Genomic DNA, 18,819 nt, shown 5'->3' on the forward strand with positions numbered 1-18,819 from the left:
TGGTGCGGACAGCCCAGAGCACCTGTAGATGTGAACCTCCCACTATTCAGGACATTTACAGCGACAGGTGTGTAAAAAGGGCCCAAAGGATATTGGCGACCCCATTCACCACAACCACAAACTGTTCCTGCTGCTACCATCCAGGAAACGGTACCACAGCAAAGGACCAACAGGCTCTGGGGCATCATCTTCTACCAGGCCATCAGACTGATTAATACATGCTGATACAAATGCATTTCTATGTTATATTGACTGACAGATGTATAAACTATCTATTATAAATTACTATAAATTACACATTGCACATTTAGATGGAGATGTAATGTAAAGATTTCTACTCCTCGTGTATATGAAGGATGTATGTGATAAAGTCAATTCAATTCAATTCACCATCTCCACTCTCTGTTCTGTCATCCTGGCTCCCATTCTCCCTGCAACCTATTTTAACCACATCAGCCCTCCCCCACACACTGGCACTAGCAAGCCTTACCACTAGGATATTAGTCCCCTCTTGTTCTGTTGCCCTAACTAGATAATCCCCCCAACAATTTGTAAAGAGGCCCACTTGTTGTTGTGGGGGTTGGCCACAAGAGTACTCTGCCATGGCTATTTAACCTCATTCTCCTTCCTGACTCTCAACCAGTTTCCTGTGTCCTGCACCTTAGGTGTAACTCACCTTTCTTCATGTCATGTCTATCAACCCCTCCATCTTCTGGATGATCCAGAATTCATCCATTTCAAGTTCCAGTTCCTTCAAGTGCAAGGTTACAAGCTGTAGCTGGATACACATCTTGTAGATAGGAGAGAAGGGCAGGAACGCAAGTCTAAAGTTCAAACTGATAAGGAAACAAGGGATACCGAACCCATGTCTGGCATACCGAACCTGTGAAAGGACAATAACTGTGATGAGGAGTGGGCACCCACCATACCACCCCCCCCAGCTTACCAGGGGCTAAGTGCACCCAGTGCCCCTGAACCCCAATCCTCCCAGTACTCAGGTACGGTGGCCACTCAGGTAAAACAGTGGTGGCAGGGGAGGGGAGGCACTCTATACCCTGAGATCCAGAAAGGGAATACCGAGGATTATTCCGAGACAGGGAGGGAAGAATCCAATAAAACCGCAGTTAATGGCTCCACAAAGACCATTGCCCACCTGAATGCTGCCCAATCCACGAGCAGGAGGAGGGACAGCCCTCAGTGATTCCTGTGTACGCACCCTGGAAGCCTCAAGAAATGATAATGATCATGAATCAGGCCCCAGATAGAAAAGAAAAACCAGCACAGTTTGCTCAGTATGTCCACAGTACTAAACAAATGTTTAATGCAACCCTGCAAGATTTATTCAGTCTCTGCTGCATGATTCTCTCAGCTGATGAGGGGTGGAAATGGAAGGCCAAAGTGAGATACCACACCTATCAGGAGTTACAGATGGAACATCATAATGGGAATGAACAGACAGACCAGATTATTCAAGCCTTGGAAGGACTCTCCAGCAACCTGTAAACATCATTAAAGTACTTGAATGCAAACCTAAGCCTGGAGAATTGGGACCAGAGTATTGGGAGCAAATTGTGGGCTGCTATGGCACTTTCTCAGGAGACCAAGCCTTTAATGATGGGAATTTGTCCCCCCCAGTTTAATGCCTTACTGCTCCAATGCTTACCAACTAAGTTAGCCAACATGATTAAAACAAGTAATATGGATTGGCCTGACTATGAACAAAATCGAATGCGACGAGCTTTGACATATTACTGGGACCCGGCTTTTGAATCCCGACGAACCCTGAAGGGAAGTAATATCAAAGGTGAATATGTTCAGCGGGAAGAACGACACAAGCAGGCTATATCTGGGGATCAGAAATGGGAACCAAAGCACGCAACGCATGTACTCACGTGCAGGTGGAATTCCAGGGGAACCAGTGTGATGTTTCATTTACAGCCACCACCAGACTGGGGTGTAATCTCGCAGGGGGAGACTTGCTAAGTACCTTGGAAGTCGAGATTCTATGCTCAGACAAGGGTATGACCCTGGGACCAGTGAACAACCGGCAGTTTCCCCAGTTACCGACCCCCAGTGGTGGGCACTTAACCTGGACTCCACTGCGTTTGAACCCCTTCTGCCAGCTGTTGACTCTCCTGTGACTCTGTGCTATGAGCCTACGGGGTGCTCAGCTGAGGAAAGCCAATATTATACACTCCTCGAGGGACAGAAGTTCCCAGTCACGGTGATTGGAGAGGTGAAAGGAAGAGAGGGCAGTGCATTTCTGGCCAAAGTTCCAGATTTCCTTTGGCGACAGACAGGACTGGTGGTTCCCCATACCACCGTTAGGGTTTGCCCTGGATTCAAGCCAAAGAGCCTAGGGTTCCTTGCCTACACCTTGATGAAACAAGCCTCCAACACAGAGGGAGACTGGCAAGACTTGGTGGTGGGCCAACTCCAATACTGGAAGGAGTCTGAGCTGAAGACGGGACATCTGGTAAGACATTCTTTTAATATTGACCGAACCCAAGATGTTGTTCCCCATCTCTGGGCAATTTGAAGCCATGAAGTCGGCCGTACCACTGCCCCGCTGTCCGGATCACCGTGAAAGAAGGACAGACTCTCCCATCCCTCCTGCAATACACACTCAAGCCCAAGGCAACATTGGGTTCTCTCCAGCTGACGCTCTCAGTCCTTTGGCAGGTTCACTTGTTGCTGTTCCCTCATCTTCAGCTGTGGTTCGCTTACAGTTATGGGCTTTTCCTCCAATAAACCTCTCACCGCAGGTCTAACTTTAACATGAAAGATAATGAAGCACGTTAACAATACAAAGGAGAACAAAACAATTCTGTTCAATGTTCCTAAAAATAAAACTCACCGAAATTTAAGCATTGAAGACAAATGTAATGCTGTCAGTGAACAAATCTGTAAATATCGCTGACACGTCATAAAACCTGATAAGGGATAGGAAGGAGTCATCGTTCAGTCATGGTAAGACATGAGATGTAGGAGCAGAATTAGGTGATTCGATCCATCGAGTCTGCTCCACCATTCAACCATGGCTGATTTTTATTCCAACACCATATTCTTGCCTTCCTCCTGTAACCCTGAAGCTGCCTAGCAATCACAGATATGTTAACCTCTGCCACAAATATACACAAATGACAGCCTCAACCACACTCTGTGGCAACAAATTCCACAGATCAGCCACCCTTCACTTCAGATATTCTCCTCACATCAACTTTATGGGCAAGCTTCTTTATTCTGAGACTGTGCTGTCAGATCCTAGGCTCTCCGTCTAATGGAAACATCAACTCCATGTCCACTGTATCCAGGCTTTTCAACATTTGGTAGGTTTACTTAAACAAGCACCACCCCCACCCCCACCCCCACCGTCTCTCTGAACTCCATTCAGCACAGGCCCAGAACCACTGACTAACAGACAGGTGACAGTGAGGGGGAATTTCCAAACATGGTTTGAACTCTGAACCCCTGGATCCAATTCTACCTTTCCAAACATTTAATCACACCCTCTCCCTGTGAGGGATGGAATGTGACCTTACTCTCTCCTCAGATTAGCAATCATTGCTTCCAAAGGATCTCCAGAAACAAATATCTGATCCCAAACCAGAAATACTCACTCATAAATCCAAGCAGCTTGATCCCCAAATCCATTTTACCTTGGTGAAAATCTGTGATAGGGTCACACAGCTGAACATGCCACTTACCAACCCCAGAATCCTCGCACATCGTCCCCACATTAGGAATTTCCCCACAACCAATGTCCAGCAACCTGAGACTTCCAAATCATTGTGGAAGGAGGAACATTCAGCCCCATCTACAGAAGTACTGACTTGGGTCAAATCCCAAATACTAACAGTTCCATATGCCTGGAGTCTGCATCCCAGGATTACAGCCCAAGCACCAATTTTCCCAGGACTCCCTTGATGCCGGTAACATGCTGCAGTGTGTTGGCCATTCAGAGTTGAAAAACTAACACTCCTGCATCAACCTGTGGTAGAACGGGAACCTGATAATCGTCTGACTGGGCCAGATATTGGGCTGGAAAACCTGGGTGTGGGTCTCCAGCAGCTAAAATGAACACATTTTATCATTATCTTATTATTAAATGAGATTTTGCCCAGCACAATTGGCCATTACATTTTCTGTAGGCTAACAGGATTAACAGGCTTTTCATTTCAAATTGAAATTAAGTGCTGGAAACTCGGTACATCAGATTGGGGGTGTGGAAAGAGTAAATGTGGAAAACTGAGTATCAGAACTGATGTTGCACGATCTGCAGAACACTTCCAGCATTTTCTCTTTTCACTTTAAATGACGCACAACTATTGACTGATCACAAGATGTTTGTGATGGCCTGAATAATGTTGAACAAATATAATGACCACATTCATTAATTTTCTCTTCATTCCAACACAGGGTTAACACAGTCAATGCTCACAACATCCTCCCCACCCCTCTATCAATCTGTTCCATTTGCTCCCAAGGCCACTAACTCTCAATGAGGGGAAGTGACCAGAGTGCTGTAAAAATGTGCACCACTCCCTGCAGATCCTGTGGCTGCTCCTGGCAACCGGGAAATTGCCTCTCCAAAAAAGACCAAAACAGGAAATAACAGACTCAACTTTAAATGTGGAGAGTCTTCTGTTATCAAAGATTAACATAGCGACCATTTGGTAACTTTGAAACTAAAATTGTGGTGACTGTCTTTATCCTTCCCCATTCTGCATTAAATAAATCCCCTGGTCATTACAGGTAACAAACACAAATCACTCAGTGAGGCAAAACACTTCACAGTGAAGGCAACAGTAGAAGAGAGATTGTTGATTTATAATCATTGGTAGGATACAGGCTGGACAGAGGCTGAACAAGATGATTGATATACAGGTATATCATTGAGGAGGTGGGATACAGGCTGGACAGAGTTTGAACAAGATGATTGAAATATATCATTGAGGTGGTGGGATACAGGCTGGACAGAGTTTGAACAAGATGATTGAAATATATCATTGAGGTGGTGGGATACAGGCTGGACAGAGGTTGAACATGGCCAGGGGATGAGCAGATAGAACCAAATGGGAGAAGAGATCAAGGACGATCACTGATAGTCCTCCAGCAATACACAGATACTGAATTAACACTACATACTACCATGAATGAAAATGACAAAAACAGAACAACAGCAACTTTGGCATTTACCCTTCTCCCCTAACCAACTTTTATCAACACAGCATGGAAAGTATTCCAAGGTTCGGTGTGAAGGTCTCACAACCCGGACCCACCCCGGCAGGTTTTGTCCAGGAAGTGGGGTGAGACCGCGAGTTCGGGAAAGATAACGGGACTCACTGCCGAACATCGCTCGGGACCGACTCAATACTCACCGCATGGATCTTGTCGCTCTCGCTCCGCAGAAAATGATCCGTCCATCCGGCTGCCCGCCCGAGGGGGCGAGGACCCTCACCCGATCCGGATTCCACAGACGATCAGCCGCTCCGGACAAAGACGGGAAAAAACATCGCCACCAGTCCCGGGACTGCGAGCATGCGCAATGTGTTTATTGCGTCATCAGAGAGGGGGCGGGGCCTCAGATACAAACCTGCAGATGCTGCCGATCTGCGATAAAACAGGATCACGTGACGGCACAGGGTCTCCCATGTGACCCGGTGACTGCCTGACCCAACGGCCACATTTCCCTCATTATTTCACATTCACAACTCTCCCCTCTCAACCGCATGTTTCTGCCGGATTTCCATCATGGAATTAATTTCCATCTTCTGCAGCCCCGTGTTGCCCCAACCAGTCATCTCCCACCCCTGTCACTGTTTCCACCTTCCCACCTCCCCCTCACCTGGATCCACCTCTCACTCCCCAGCTCTTGCCCCATCCCCACCCCTCACCTCTTTTCTCTGACTATTTCCCGTCCACTCTCAGTCCAGAGGGAGGGTCTCGGCCCGAAATGTTGACGGTCCATTTCCCTCCACAGATGCTGCCCGACCCACTGAGTTCCTCCGGCAGTTTGTTCTTTGGTCTGTATAACCCGTGTTAGTGTGGGGAGCGGGATTTTACACCATATTCCCGGTACAATCTCAACAAAACACAAATAATTGTCACTTTGCCCGGACCATTGGCCCCGCTTGCAGGGCAACAGTCTGCCGGTGTTTGCCCCCAATGTGGTGAATCGCCACCACCGTGGGCTCAGACATTTCCACAGATGAGCCCCTCCTGTCCCCACCGGGACAAACATCCTGTCCGCCCCCCCTCTCACCGTCTTCATCCTTTCAATAAAATCCCCCTCTCCCTCCCCGGGGAACCGGCATCAAACCGATGGGCCGAGCGGTCTCCTCCTACCTCTCAGCGATACATCAGACTCCGGCCGCAGGAGACACTTCACTAACCTTCTCCAAAAATGTACTTTATTCAGAAATACTACAAAATAAAGTTATTTACAAAAAAAATGTTTTGACTGAGTCCTTAGTCAATAGTTATTTACAATAAATCATGCATTGACTCTCAGTCCTTGTTCAAAATAAAGACGTTTACAATAAATCATTCGTTGACTCTCAAACCTTAGTCAAGAATAAAACTTATTTACAATAAAAAGCCAGGCGTTGACTCTCATTCCTTTATCGAAGTTCCATTACAGTCTATACCTTTCTCCATTTCTAGCCACTCCTGTGACACGATGTTGATTCAACTATCCATACTGCTGATGAGGTGTACACTGCCCACCCGACCCTCCCACTCCCACGGGTGACGAACCTTAAACTGTGGCCCTTCCCCACCGGGCCCTTGCGGTGGCTGCACCGAGTTTCAGTGCGTCCCTCAGCACGTACTCCTGCAGCCGAGAATGTGTCAGTCGGCAGCATTCTCCCACGGACATCTCCATGTGCTGGTAGATCATCAAGTTTCGGGCTGACCAAAGAGCGTCTTTCACCGAGTTGATGATCTTCCAGCAGCACCGGATGTTGGTCTCTCTCTGCGTCCCCAAGAGCAGCCCATAAATCAGGGATCCTTGGTTACTCAGCTGTTGGACATGAGTCTCGATACCGTCCTGTCCATCCTGCTCCACACCCTCTCTGCGAACTCAGTGTACAAGATGTGGTTCACAGACTCCTCCTCATTGCAGTCCTCCCGTGAGCAGCAGGGTGCGGAGACGACGCTCCGGGCGTACAGGAGGGATCTGACTGGGAGGGCCCCTCTCACCGCCAGCCAGGCGAGGTCCTGGTGCCTGTTGGCGATGAGGCATTTTGCCAGATGAACTGGACGGTCTGCTCAGGGAACCACCCCACTGTGTCCATCACGTCCTTCTCCCGCGGAGCCTGCAGGACACTACATGCCAACCACTGCCTGGTGGCCCTGTGGTCAAAGGCGTTCGCCTGGAAGAACTTTTCTACGTAGGACAGGTATGCCGGCAATGACCAGCTGGCAGAAGGCAGATTATTATCGAAATGGAGTCAAGTTAGGAAAAGGGGAAACACAATGAGATCTAGGTGTTCTTGTACATCAGTCACTGAAAGCAAGCATGCACGTACAGCAGGCAGTGAAAAAAAGCTAATAGCATGCTGGCCTTCATAACAAGGAGAATTGAGTATAAGAGCAAAGAGGTTCTTCTGCAGCTCTACAGGGCCCTGGTGAGACCACACCTGGAGTACTGTGTGCAGTTTTGGTCTCCAAGTTTGAGGAAGGACATTCTTGCTATATTGAGGGAGTGCAGCGTAGGCTCACAAAGTTAATTCCTGGGATGGCGGGACTGTCATATGTTGAAAGATTGGAGCAACTGGGCTTGTATACTCTGGAATTTAGAAGGCTGAGAGTGGATCTTATTGAAACATATAAGATTATTAAGGGATTGGACACACTGGAGACAGGAAGCATGTTCCCACTGATGGGTGAGTCCAGAACCAGAGGCCGCAGTTTAAGAATTAGGGGTAGGCCATTTAGAACGGAGTTGAGGAAAAACTTTTTCCACCCAGAGAGTGGTGGATATATGGAATGCTCTGCCCCAGAAGGCTGTGGAGGCCAAGTCTCTGGATGCTTTCAAAAAAGAGATGGATAGAGCTCTTAAAGATGGTGGAATCAAAGGTTATGGGGATAAGGCAGGAACTGGGTACTGATAGTGGATGATCAGCCATGATCACAGTGAATGGCGGTGCTGGCTCGAAGGGCCAAATGGCCTACTCCTGCACCTGTTGTCTAAATGTCTGAAATGCTGTGAATAAGGCATAACAATTTTCAATTTTTGTTCTATTACACAATAAAAGTGAAGAGATTTGCATCCTTATACCTTGGTCATCAAGTAACAGAGTCTCTGGCTTGATGCCCCTGTGTGTAATTCCATTGTTGTGAAGATATTCCTGAAAGTAGGCAAAGACAAATATAAATCAGGTATTCTGAATTTACATCTTTTTCTAATTCTCCAAGCCCACAAAATATCAATTGTACAAATGGAACAGATTTCTGGCAGAATTAGTGACACTAATAAGTCAGATACAATTGCCCACAAAATATCAATTGTACAAATGGAACAGGTTTCTGGCAGAATTAGTCAGATACAATTGCTGGACAATCGGTTCAGAGAATATTTTGTGACTTAATCTGGGTGCACACTAGACTTCCAGTGCCGATATGAAAGTTGAGTATGAAGGCTGGCCTGGAAGAATGATGAAACTTCTGAAGATGCTTTGGGAGGTCACCCATCCATGAACAGCATTTTACTGTCAAAGGGAACTATGGTGAGCTCCAAAATTGATCTCATTTGAAAATTGGGACAAAGCACTGTTAACCTCCTTACTGCTGGTTATAGTGCTAGTTCAATTCTGGCAGACAAAGCTCTTCGAGAGCAAACATGGGCAGGTCAATCCATCTATGATCATGCTCAGTAATGTACGTCGAAATAGAGAAAACTGCTGCTGCACGTCATAAACACTCGCTTAAAACAAAGGGATAAATGATGAGGAGCACTTACCACTCCTGCTATCAGCTGCTGGAAAAACCCATCAGCATCTGCCTCGGGCATCCCCACGTCAGGCTCTGTGGGAAGGCAGATCACATTAATCAAAGGCTGAACTTGGGATCAGTTCGCAAATCATTAATATTGTCTGAAATTATGTCATTTTACATCACGCTTAAATTTAATCCCAAATCCCAGGCCTCATTTCACTGAGGTGCCCAAGTAGATGGATTCTCCAACATGCCCTATTTAGACCACAGACAAAAAAACCTAGGACAGCTGAAGCAGCTTACATACTGAACTTTAAAGCCTGTCCTGCTTTGTCCCCGTAACATCTGGAAATGTATTATGTACAACTTCAGATGTTCCATTTCTCCCATAATTTAGTTTTCTGGGTGTTCTGTAGGGAGAATGTCTGGGAGTGGATGCCAGCTTTTTCCAGCTCAGGACACAAAGGTGCAGTTACTAAAGAACCCACACAAGTATATCTGTAAAAGTGACCAAATAATTAAAATTAGCCAATCCGTATACAAAACATCTTTAACCCTTTCCCCCCTCAGCCCAAACTTCTCTATTTTAAACCCTAAGTTTAAGCACAAATCCTACCTACTCTATCAAAGAGTTCTCCTCCATTGCAATACTCCAAAAACAAGTATTGGATATGGGCCTCGACGATGCCCATAAAAGCCGACAGTCTTTTCATGGTTCAACATCTTATTGATACAGATTTCTCTCTTGATGTTATCAGGGTAGTCACGAGCATGTGTGGTGACCACTTTCTTCACTGTCACTGCTTCCTCTGTTCATCGACTAATTGCCAGTTGTACCCTATGATCAAATACAAAACCGTTGTCTACATTGCAAAACTTCTCAATGCTCCATTGAGTTAAATGCATCAGAAACAGAGCATGAGCCAAATGGCTCTTCATCCCCGCTACCCCATGCAATAAGATCATTATTGATCTGGTTTTGGCCTCAACACCACTTTCCAACTCTCCCTCTGCACCTGTAGATTTCCATGTAGTTCATATGCCTGCAATATATTGTATATTCTGTGGCTCTACCACAACTCTTAAATTGGAGAATTCCAAAGGATCACAACCTGCAGAAGAAATTCTTCTTCATCTCCTGATCAATGGGAAACCAGTTACTCAAACTATATCCCATTTTCTCGATATCCTCACTTGGAGAAACATCGTCTCAGCATCTTGTCTGACAACACCCTCAGAATCTTGCTTCAGTAAGATCACCTCTCTTTCTTCCCTACTCGCTCACCCCTCGCCCCCATACGTGAATCCCGATTCAAATATATCCTTCCTTAAAGACGAGATCTAAACTGTACACAGATCGCCAGGTGTTGTCTCACGAGCTCCCAATAAATTTGCTACAAAACATCCTTACCTTTGTTTTCCATAATCCTTACAATAACCTACACACCACTCTTGTGTGCTAGAGATTGAGTTTGCACTGCAACATTCTCTAATCACCTCTCTATTTAACCATCAAGTTTTTCATTCTTCCTTCCAGGGCAGGCAGGCAACTTCATATTTTGTTCTACATTATATTTCAAAGGCCACTTTTCTGCTCGTTCACTTAACCTGTGCTCATCACGTCGCAGGCTTGTGTACTCTGCATCACCGGATAAGCCACTTATCTCAAATTTGTTGAAAATATAAAGAACACACATCCGGTCTCCTCAGATTACAAGCAATGCATCCACTATCTCTGATGCCACTTATTTGTAAAGACACAAATTTGTCCTGTACTTTTTCACTGATAAAAATAAAAATTTCTCTCTCCCTACAGACCTTTGCAATCTGTTATTATTTTCATTATTTAGAATCTGTACCTTCTCATTCCCAATTTTACAATGAGCCTCAAAAACCAACATTACTTTTGGCTTTTTGCTTGTATTTCTGTAAAAACCCCATCAATATTTTTAATAATTTTCTTATATGTTCCACATTCTTTACAATTTTTGTGGCATACCTTGTAGTTTTAAACTTTCCCAGTCCTCTTGCCTACCGTCAATTAATTAATCCTCATTATAACACATGTTATTATCACCCTTACTTCCTTGGGAATTCTCCACAGATGGTGCACCCTTCTCGTGGGGCGTTTCTTTCTCCAGACTTTTGCTGCAAGTTAAGAAATACCTCCTTAAATGAGTGCTATTGCTAATCTACCAAACCAGTTTTTAAGAATTATTTTTTGAACTGCATGACTTACTCACCATATGCTCCTTCACCCAAAGTCTGCAGCAGATCCCAATCTTGCACAAACGGAACTGCCATCGTCCTGCACAATCACGAATGATGCTGAAAAGGGGAACGCATGATCACAAGCTGAAGTCATCTTCAGGTACACTTGAAGGACAGCCAGAGACCTTTCCTCCCAGTGCAGAAGTGGCTGATACCAGAGGGCATCATTTTAAGGTGACCGGAGAAAAGTACAGGGGGATATCAGGTGTAAGATTTTTTTTTTATATAAAGCACAGAGAGTGGTGTGTGGAACACACTGACTACCAGAGTGTTGGTAGAGGCTGATATATTCTGGACATGAAAGGGATTTTAGAAAAGTAGAGGGTGATTTAGGAGGGAGTGGTTAGCCCGAACGATCTGCACTGTGCTGTAGTGTTCTATAAGGCTATTTTTAGTTATTGGCTGTTCAGAATCCACACTTCATTGCCAATGTGAGATTTCACTGCACATCCATCATTGCCCAAAGGAAGTGACAGTGAATGCATCTGGAACAACCGCACTTCTTCTGGTTAAGGATCTCTGTACTCCTGAGGGGGAAAGCATTGGCGTTCCAGGATTTCGATCCAGCCACCACAATGACGGAACGGCAATATCTTTTCAATGAAAATAAGTGCTGGGGATACTTGTCACTTCATTCAGCATTCTGCAGAGAAACAGAGCAAATGTGTCAGGTTAATGGCTCTTCCTTAGAACTGATGAAAGATCTCTGCCATGATTAAGAATCACATCACATCTGAATCATTCTCTACAGAATGCTGCATTACCACCGAATCCTTTTCGGTATTTTATGCCTCTTTTCCTCAGATTTCCACCTTTTTCTCTCCTTGGAGATGTAGTAAGCCATAGGTTGGAGAACGTTGTTAAATGCTGGATGGAGCTGCACTAATTTAGGCAAATGCGGAATATTCATAAATATCTCCAGTATTTGGCTTGTGGCATATGGCAGAAAGACCTTGGGATATCAGGAAAGCAGTGTACCCACATTCTCCCGATTATCACCAATTTCTTAACGGAACCAGCTCTGGTCCAAAAGCTGAAGTCCAGCCGGACGGTTAGATTTTTTTTCCCTGTGGAAATAATCCATTGACTGCTATGCCGTTATTTGCCACATGCCAGCTCACATTTAAATATTGTCAAAGTTGCAACACTACCCCCTCCCTTTCGTCCGACTCTACCCCGTCCCTCTCCCCCCAACTACCCATCGTCCGTCATCAAACGGCCTCACTTCCCCCATTTACAACCCCAGCCATCGCTTCCATCCGATGTTCCTATCCACACTCCTCCCGTTTCCGGAGGTCCCCCCTCCCCAGTCACCTGCCCCACCGGGCCCGCCGAACGACCCGGCCCAAACTTTGCTTCTCTCGCTGCAACGCCTTCCGTAAACGTCATCACGCTTGCACTGACATCAGACGCTAGAGAGGGCGGGTGGAACAGTTCGACAGGACTATCAGCTGAGAGGAAGAGTATTCATACAAACCAGGGCCGCCTCTCTCATTTGGTTGGTGCAATATCAGCTATTTTACACGATCAGCTGTATTCCGAGAGAGATTTCGCGACAAGAGAGAAAAATACAACTTATGTCAAAGATTGAGAGAAATTACACCAAATCTACTTCAAACGTTGGAGAGAAGTAGGATAAATCGGTGCCCTGTAGACAGTCGGTCCAACTTAATAGAGGGAAGACTAGCAGGATCCGAAAAGGTCCGGACAGTTGTGGGTATCGCTTCTCGGCCTTTTGGCTAAGATCAAGTGTAGTATCTGTTCTTATCAGACCAGAAGGCGGAGGAGGAGGAGAGTTCGCGCTGACGCAGGGGTGGATCCTAATGCTGATTGGCCTCCAATCTAACACCCCATACCAGCGACGACAGCAGTGAGTTAGAAGATGGCAGCAGCGAGCAGTACATCAGCTCGAGGCCAGGGTATCAAGAACACTGTCAGGCTGACAGTGCGAGACCGGAACGGGGGCACCGGCTTCACCCGAGAGACCTTCATCCGGAAGGTCTTGCTGGATTGCTGCGGATTTACGCCCGATGACATCTACTGCGTCCAGGACTTCGCAGGCTTCTTCGATGTCACTTTCCGGCAGGCTGCAGGGTGGCAGAAGCTGTACCAGCAGCTTCAGCTGAAGGGGACAGAGGCGCCGCTGTCGCTGCTGAAAGCACAGCCCCTCTTTGCAACGGCTACGCAACAGGAAAGGACAATCACGGTGCACATGTTCAACCCGCACGTGCCAGTGGTAGATGTCCTTACGTTCCTCGCTCGGTATGTGGAGAGCGTAGGAGCACCAGCGGACGTGAAGGACGGGCTGGGAATCTGGACCAGCAAACGGCAGGTGAAGGTGAAGCTGAGGTTGGATTCCAACGGCGGCATCATCCACCCCCCCTCCGTCTTCGCCATCGGAGGGAACCGAGGGTACATGGTGTACGCGGGACAACCCAGGGTGTGCCGAAACTGCGGCAAGGAAGGGCACATCGCAGCCCAGTGCAGGGTGGTGATGTGCAAGAACTGTAAAATGGAAGGCCACCTGACCAAAGACTGCACGCAGGCCAAGGCCTGCAACCTCTGCGGACAGGCCGGCCACCTGTACAGAGCCTGCCCGAAGCGTGGGGGCACCTACGCACAGGCGACCAGGGGAGGTGCTGGCCCTGAAAGGGCCCAGGCTGATGCGGACGTACCCGCCAGCGCTGCAGATGAGGCACCCGACAGGACGGAGGACGAGACCAGGGAGGAAGGTGCAAGCACCCCAAGACCTGCCACCCCACTGCAGACCCTCCAGGACCAGGCAAACGACGAGCAGGAGTCCATGGAGGAGGGGAGAGCGGAGGGGGAAACCGAATGGAAGGTCGTGAAACGAAAAAAGACCCAAAAGGCGGCGGCCAAGCGACAGAAGGCGGAGCAACGCCAGAAAAGGGCAGGGAACCACGCAGCCCCTGGTACCCTGTCCTCTTCAGAGGAGGAAGGAGTTGGGGGAGGCCAGCAGCCCCGGCGGAAGAAGCGGCTGGCAGAACAGGTGGAGAGGAGGAGAGAGAGGGGAGAAAGTCTGCTGGCCACCCCCCAAGTACAGGAGGCGGAGAGCAGCAGACGCACAGAGCTCCGGGAATCCGGGAGCAGAGCCACGGCTGGCACCCAGCAGCCGGAAGGGGAAGCAGCCCAGGAAGTCAGCAACCCCCCGGGCCCAGACCCAGAACCAGAACGGCCACACACGGAGGAGTACTACCAGCAGTACCTGAGCCCACAGGAGGTGGAAAACTTCACAAAGGCGGTGGGGATGAAGGCTCAGGATGGCAAGAGTGAGGACGGAGAGCAGCCAAAATAAAAGACTTAACGATGGCAGACCTTAAATTGGCGTGCTTGAATGTGCGAAGTTTGAAGAGTACTGGGCGATGCGTCAGCACGCTCCAGTACCTGGACACTGTAAAGGCCGATGTGACCTTCCTCCAGGAGTGTGGACTACCACATCTCCGTAACTACCGGAGGTGGTCACGGTGGTGGAAAAAAGGTTTGTCGGTGTGGTCGGGGGGCAACGATTGTCGCGCTTCCGGCCTGGGGATTCTGCTGCGGGGAGGCAACTTCTCAATCACCCAAGTTAAAGAGGTGGTTGCGGGGCGCCTCCTGGTAGCAGACGTCAAATACCGGGGCACTCCGCTCCGGCTGATCAACATGTACGCCTCCCCCGTGCGGAGCGAGCGGCTGGCCGTCTTCGAGCAGCTCCCACGGCTGCTGGTGACGACCCAGCCGGTCGTTCTGGCCGGAGACTTCAATTGCACCATTGATGCGGCTGGAGGACCCGGCAGTGCCGACGGCAGGCTAGACAGTACCTCTAGACTCCTGAGGGAAATAGTGAAGACAGCCAAGCTGCGCGACGCCTTTGGCACCCCCACAGGTGGAGCACAGCCGCAAGCCACCTGGACACGATCGGACGGCTCAGCCCGCTCCCGGATCGACTTCCTCTTCCTGTCTGAGTCCCTCACGGTCAGGTCCACCGACGTCACGCCGGTGTTCTTCTCTGACCACTGCCTTCTGAGAGCCACCTGTCACTTACGGGAGGACCAGAAGACAGGCAGGGGGACGTGGAAGCTGAACGTAAAGCTGCTGACCCCAGAGAACATCGAGGAACTAGAGAGGGAGTACACAGGTTGGAGAACCTTGAAAGCCTTCTTTGATTCCCCGGTTCACTGGTGGGAAGCCACCAAGGAGAACATTAAGAGGTTCTTCATCCGCAAGGGTATTCAGAAGGCAAGGCAGGAGCAGAGGGAACTGCGTAAACTCCAGACAGAGTTGCAGCAACTTCTCCTTCTGCAGTCGAAGGGGGTGGATGTCAGGGAGGAACTGCGAGAGGTGAAGGGCCGGCAAGCCCAGCACCTCGCCGCGGAATCCTCCAAGATCATCTTCCGATCAAGGGTCCAAACCGTGGAGCAGGACGAGACGTGCTCACGCTTCTTCTTCCAAAAGGTGCACAGGGGGAGCTCTGTGATCCACAACCTTAAGGAAGAGGACGGCTCAGTCGCGTCCTCGCAGACCGACATACTGAGGATCTGCAAGTCCTTCTATGCCGGTCTGTACGAGGAAAAGGCCACAGAATCCACAGCCTCCCACAACTTCCTGTCGTCTATCACGCAGGTCTTAGACGACGGCAAGCGGGAGAGTCTGGATCAGCCACTGACCCTGGACGAGCTGACAGGCTCCATCCGTTCCTTTGGGTCGGGTAAGACTCCCGGAAGCGACGGCTTACCAGCTGAGTTGTACTCGGCGCTGTGGAACTAGATGGGCCCAGACCTGCTGGAAGTGTACAATGCTATGCTTCTGGCCGGCAGTATGTCCATGAGGAAGGGCATCATCACCCTCATCTACAAGCAGAAGGGGGAAAGGGAGGACATTAGGAATTGGAGACCCATCTCTCTCCTGAATGTGGACTACAAGATCCTGTCCAAGGCTATCGCCAACAGGGTCAAGTCTGCTCTGGGACAGGTGATCCACCCGGACCAAACCTGTGCTGTACCGGGCAGGAAGATCTCAGACAGCCTCGCGCTGCTGAGGGACACCATCGCCTACGTGTAGGACAGGGGGGTGGACGCCTGCCTGGTCAGCTTGGACCAGGAGAAAGCCTTCGACAGGATATCGCACACGTACATGGCGGACGTGCTCTCCAAAATGGGATTTGGGGAGGGAATCCGGAATTGGATCAGACTGCTCTACACAGACATCCGTAGTGCAGTCCAGGTCAACGGGTGGGAAACGGACAGCTTCCCCATCAGGTCTGGAGTCAGGCAAGGCTGCCCCCTCTCCCCTGTCTTGTTTGTCTGCTGCATAGAACCCTTTGTGGAAGCCATCAGGAGGGATCGGGGCATAAGAGGGGTGACGCTGCCAGGCAGTGGAGGGACCCAAGTGAAAACCTCCCTGTACATGGACGACGTCACCGTCTTCTGCTCTGATCCGAGGTCAGTTCGCAGGTTGATTGGCACCTGCGAACAGTTCGAGCTAGCGTCGGGAGCCAGGGTCAACCGCACAAAGAGCGAAGCCATGCTCTTTGGCAACTGGCCCGACCGATCCAGCGTCCCCTTCACCATCAGGTCTGACCACGTGAAGGTGTTGGGGATCTGGTTCGGAGGGGCTGAGGCGTGCAACAAGAACTGGCAGGAGCGGACTGCCAAGGTGAAACAGAAACTGGGACTGTGGGGAGGGCGCTCCCTGTCGATAACGGGCAAGAACCTGGTCATCAGGTGTGAGGTGCTCTCAGGGCTGCTGTACTTGGCGCAGGTCTGGCCCGTCCCCCGCTCCTACAGCTCGGAAATCACCCGAGCTGTCTTCAGATTCGTCTGGGGATCCAAGATGGAGCGGGTGAGACGGACCGCCATGCACAAGTCCCTGGACAACGGGGGCAAGAACGTCCCCAATGTCGCCCTCACCCTGATGGCCAGCTTCGTATGTGGCTGCATCAGGTTGTGTGTAGAGCCCAGGTATGTGGGCACCAAGTACCACTATGTGCCCAGGTTCCACTTGTCGCCCTGGCTACGAAGGATGGGTCTGGCCCCACTCCCGCGCAACGCCCCAGTCAGCTGGTCGTTGCCGGCATACCTGTCCCACGTAGCAAAGTTCTTCCAGGAGAACGCCTTTGACCACAAGGCCATCAGGCAGTGGTCGGCACGAAGTGTCCTGCAGGCACTGCAGGAGAAGGACGTGATGGTCACAGTGGGGTGGTTCCCTGAGCAGACTGTCCAGTTCATCTGGCAAAATGCCTCATCGCCAGATCTCACCAACAGGCACCAAGACCTCGCCTGGCTGGCGGTGAGAGGGGCCCTCCCAGTCAGAGCCCTCCTGTACGCCCTGAACGTCATCTCCGCACCCCACTGCCCACGGGAGGACTGCAGTGAGGAGGAGTCTGTGACCCACCTCTTTGCACACCGCCAGTTCGCAAAGAGGGTGTGGAGGAGGATGGACGGGCTAGTGTCACGTTTCATCCCCAGCAGCTGCGTGACAGAGGACTCTCTGATCTACGGGCTGTTCCCGGGGACGCACACGGAGACCAACATCCGATGCTGCTGGCAGATCATCAACTCGGTGAAAGACGCTCTTTGGTCGGCCCGAAACTTGATGATCTACCAGCACATGGAGATGTCCGTGGGAGAATGCTGCCGACTGGCACACTCTCGGCTGCAGGAGTACGTGCTGAGGGACGCACTGAAACTTGGTGCAGCCACCGCAAGGGCCAGGTGGGGAAGGACCACAGTATAGGTTTCTCCACCCGTGGGAGTGGGAGGGGTCGGTGGGTGGGGAGTATACCCCTCAACAATGAGATGCTAAGCTGAACTACTGTAGTGCCACGCGGGTGGCTATAAACACAGGTATTTTACTGAGTATAATGGAAACGTATGTAAAGGATGAAAAGTTATTGAATGGTTTATTGTATATATTTATTTTTGAATAAAGTATATTGTGAAATAAAAAAAAATCTGTTCTTATCAGTTTAATATCTGATACGTCCCTTATCTGGGGACCATATATTAAATTGATTTTTGGAACAGGGAGATGGAATAGGGGCTTGCTCCGTCCACTCCGAGCATCGACCCGGTATTGCAGTGCCTCTGGGAACGGTGCACCTCCCTTTGGGGAGACTAACAACAAATAAAGAATAGAATTCCGTTACTCGCAGGCAGGCTGTGGGGTATATTTCTTCTTTCTGCCTCGTACTTCTTGCAGGCTATGTTTGTTTTTAAATGAGGACACACGTAGGCTTGAGTGGGTAAAGCAGTTTATTTACAGAATATTTTGGAGCCTCTTGGACCACCACATGGAAGAAAGAAATACAAGCGAGGAAACGGATTCTTCAGGTCTCAAAGGCAACAGGAGCAACACGCACACAATTTACAGCAGTCGTGGATAAAGTCGGATCGGCAGAGACACACGCAGAGAATTAAAAAAACGAACCTGGGAATAAAGTACATACATATCCAAGGGAAAAGTCAATACGATGCCCCTTCACTGTACAGGCACGGCTCAATGCTATCAGGGACAATCACCGACCCTATTCAATGCACAGCCTACCAACAATTTTCTCCAGCGCTGTTCCAAGGTTCTCAGCCTAAAATGAAGCAGAGTGGTCCCTCAGAA

General features: G+C 49.3%; 1 long non-coding RNA gene, 1 other non-coding gene and 1 pseudogene across 2 annotated transcripts; 2 read left to right on the forward strand and 1 right to left on the reverse strand.

The window, feature by feature from the left end:
* Positions 1-8,283: 8,283 nt before the first annotated feature.
* On the reverse strand, positions 8,284-11,426 carry LOC140193712 (uncharacterized). The gene is made up of 3 exons (XR_011884916.1): positions 11,184-11,426; positions 8,966-9,030; positions 8,284-8,354 (listed from the first exon to the last, which is right to left on the reverse strand). It is a non-coding gene; the product is annotated as an uncharacterized lncRNA (long non-coding RNA).
* A 1,504-nt stretch (positions 11,427-12,930) lies between these two features.
* LOC140193714 (U2 spliceosomal RNA) lies at positions 12,931-13,065 on the forward strand (annotated as a pseudogene).
* Positions 13,066-18,120: 5,055 nt separating this feature from the next.
* On the forward strand, positions 18,121-18,313 carry LOC140193713 (U2 spliceosomal RNA). The gene has a single exon (XR_011884917.1). It is a non-coding gene; the product is annotated as a U2 spliceosomal RNA (small nuclear RNA).
* Positions 18,314-18,819: the final 506 nt, after the last annotated feature.

Source organism: Mobula birostris, unplaced genomic scaffold (assembly GCF_030028105.1).
Source record: "Mobula birostris isolate sMobBir1 unplaced genomic scaffold, sMobBir1.hap1 scaffold_736, whole genome shotgun sequence".
Lineage (NCBI taxonomy): Eukaryota > Metazoa > Chordata > Chondrichthyes > Myliobatiformes > Myliobatidae > Mobula > Mobula birostris.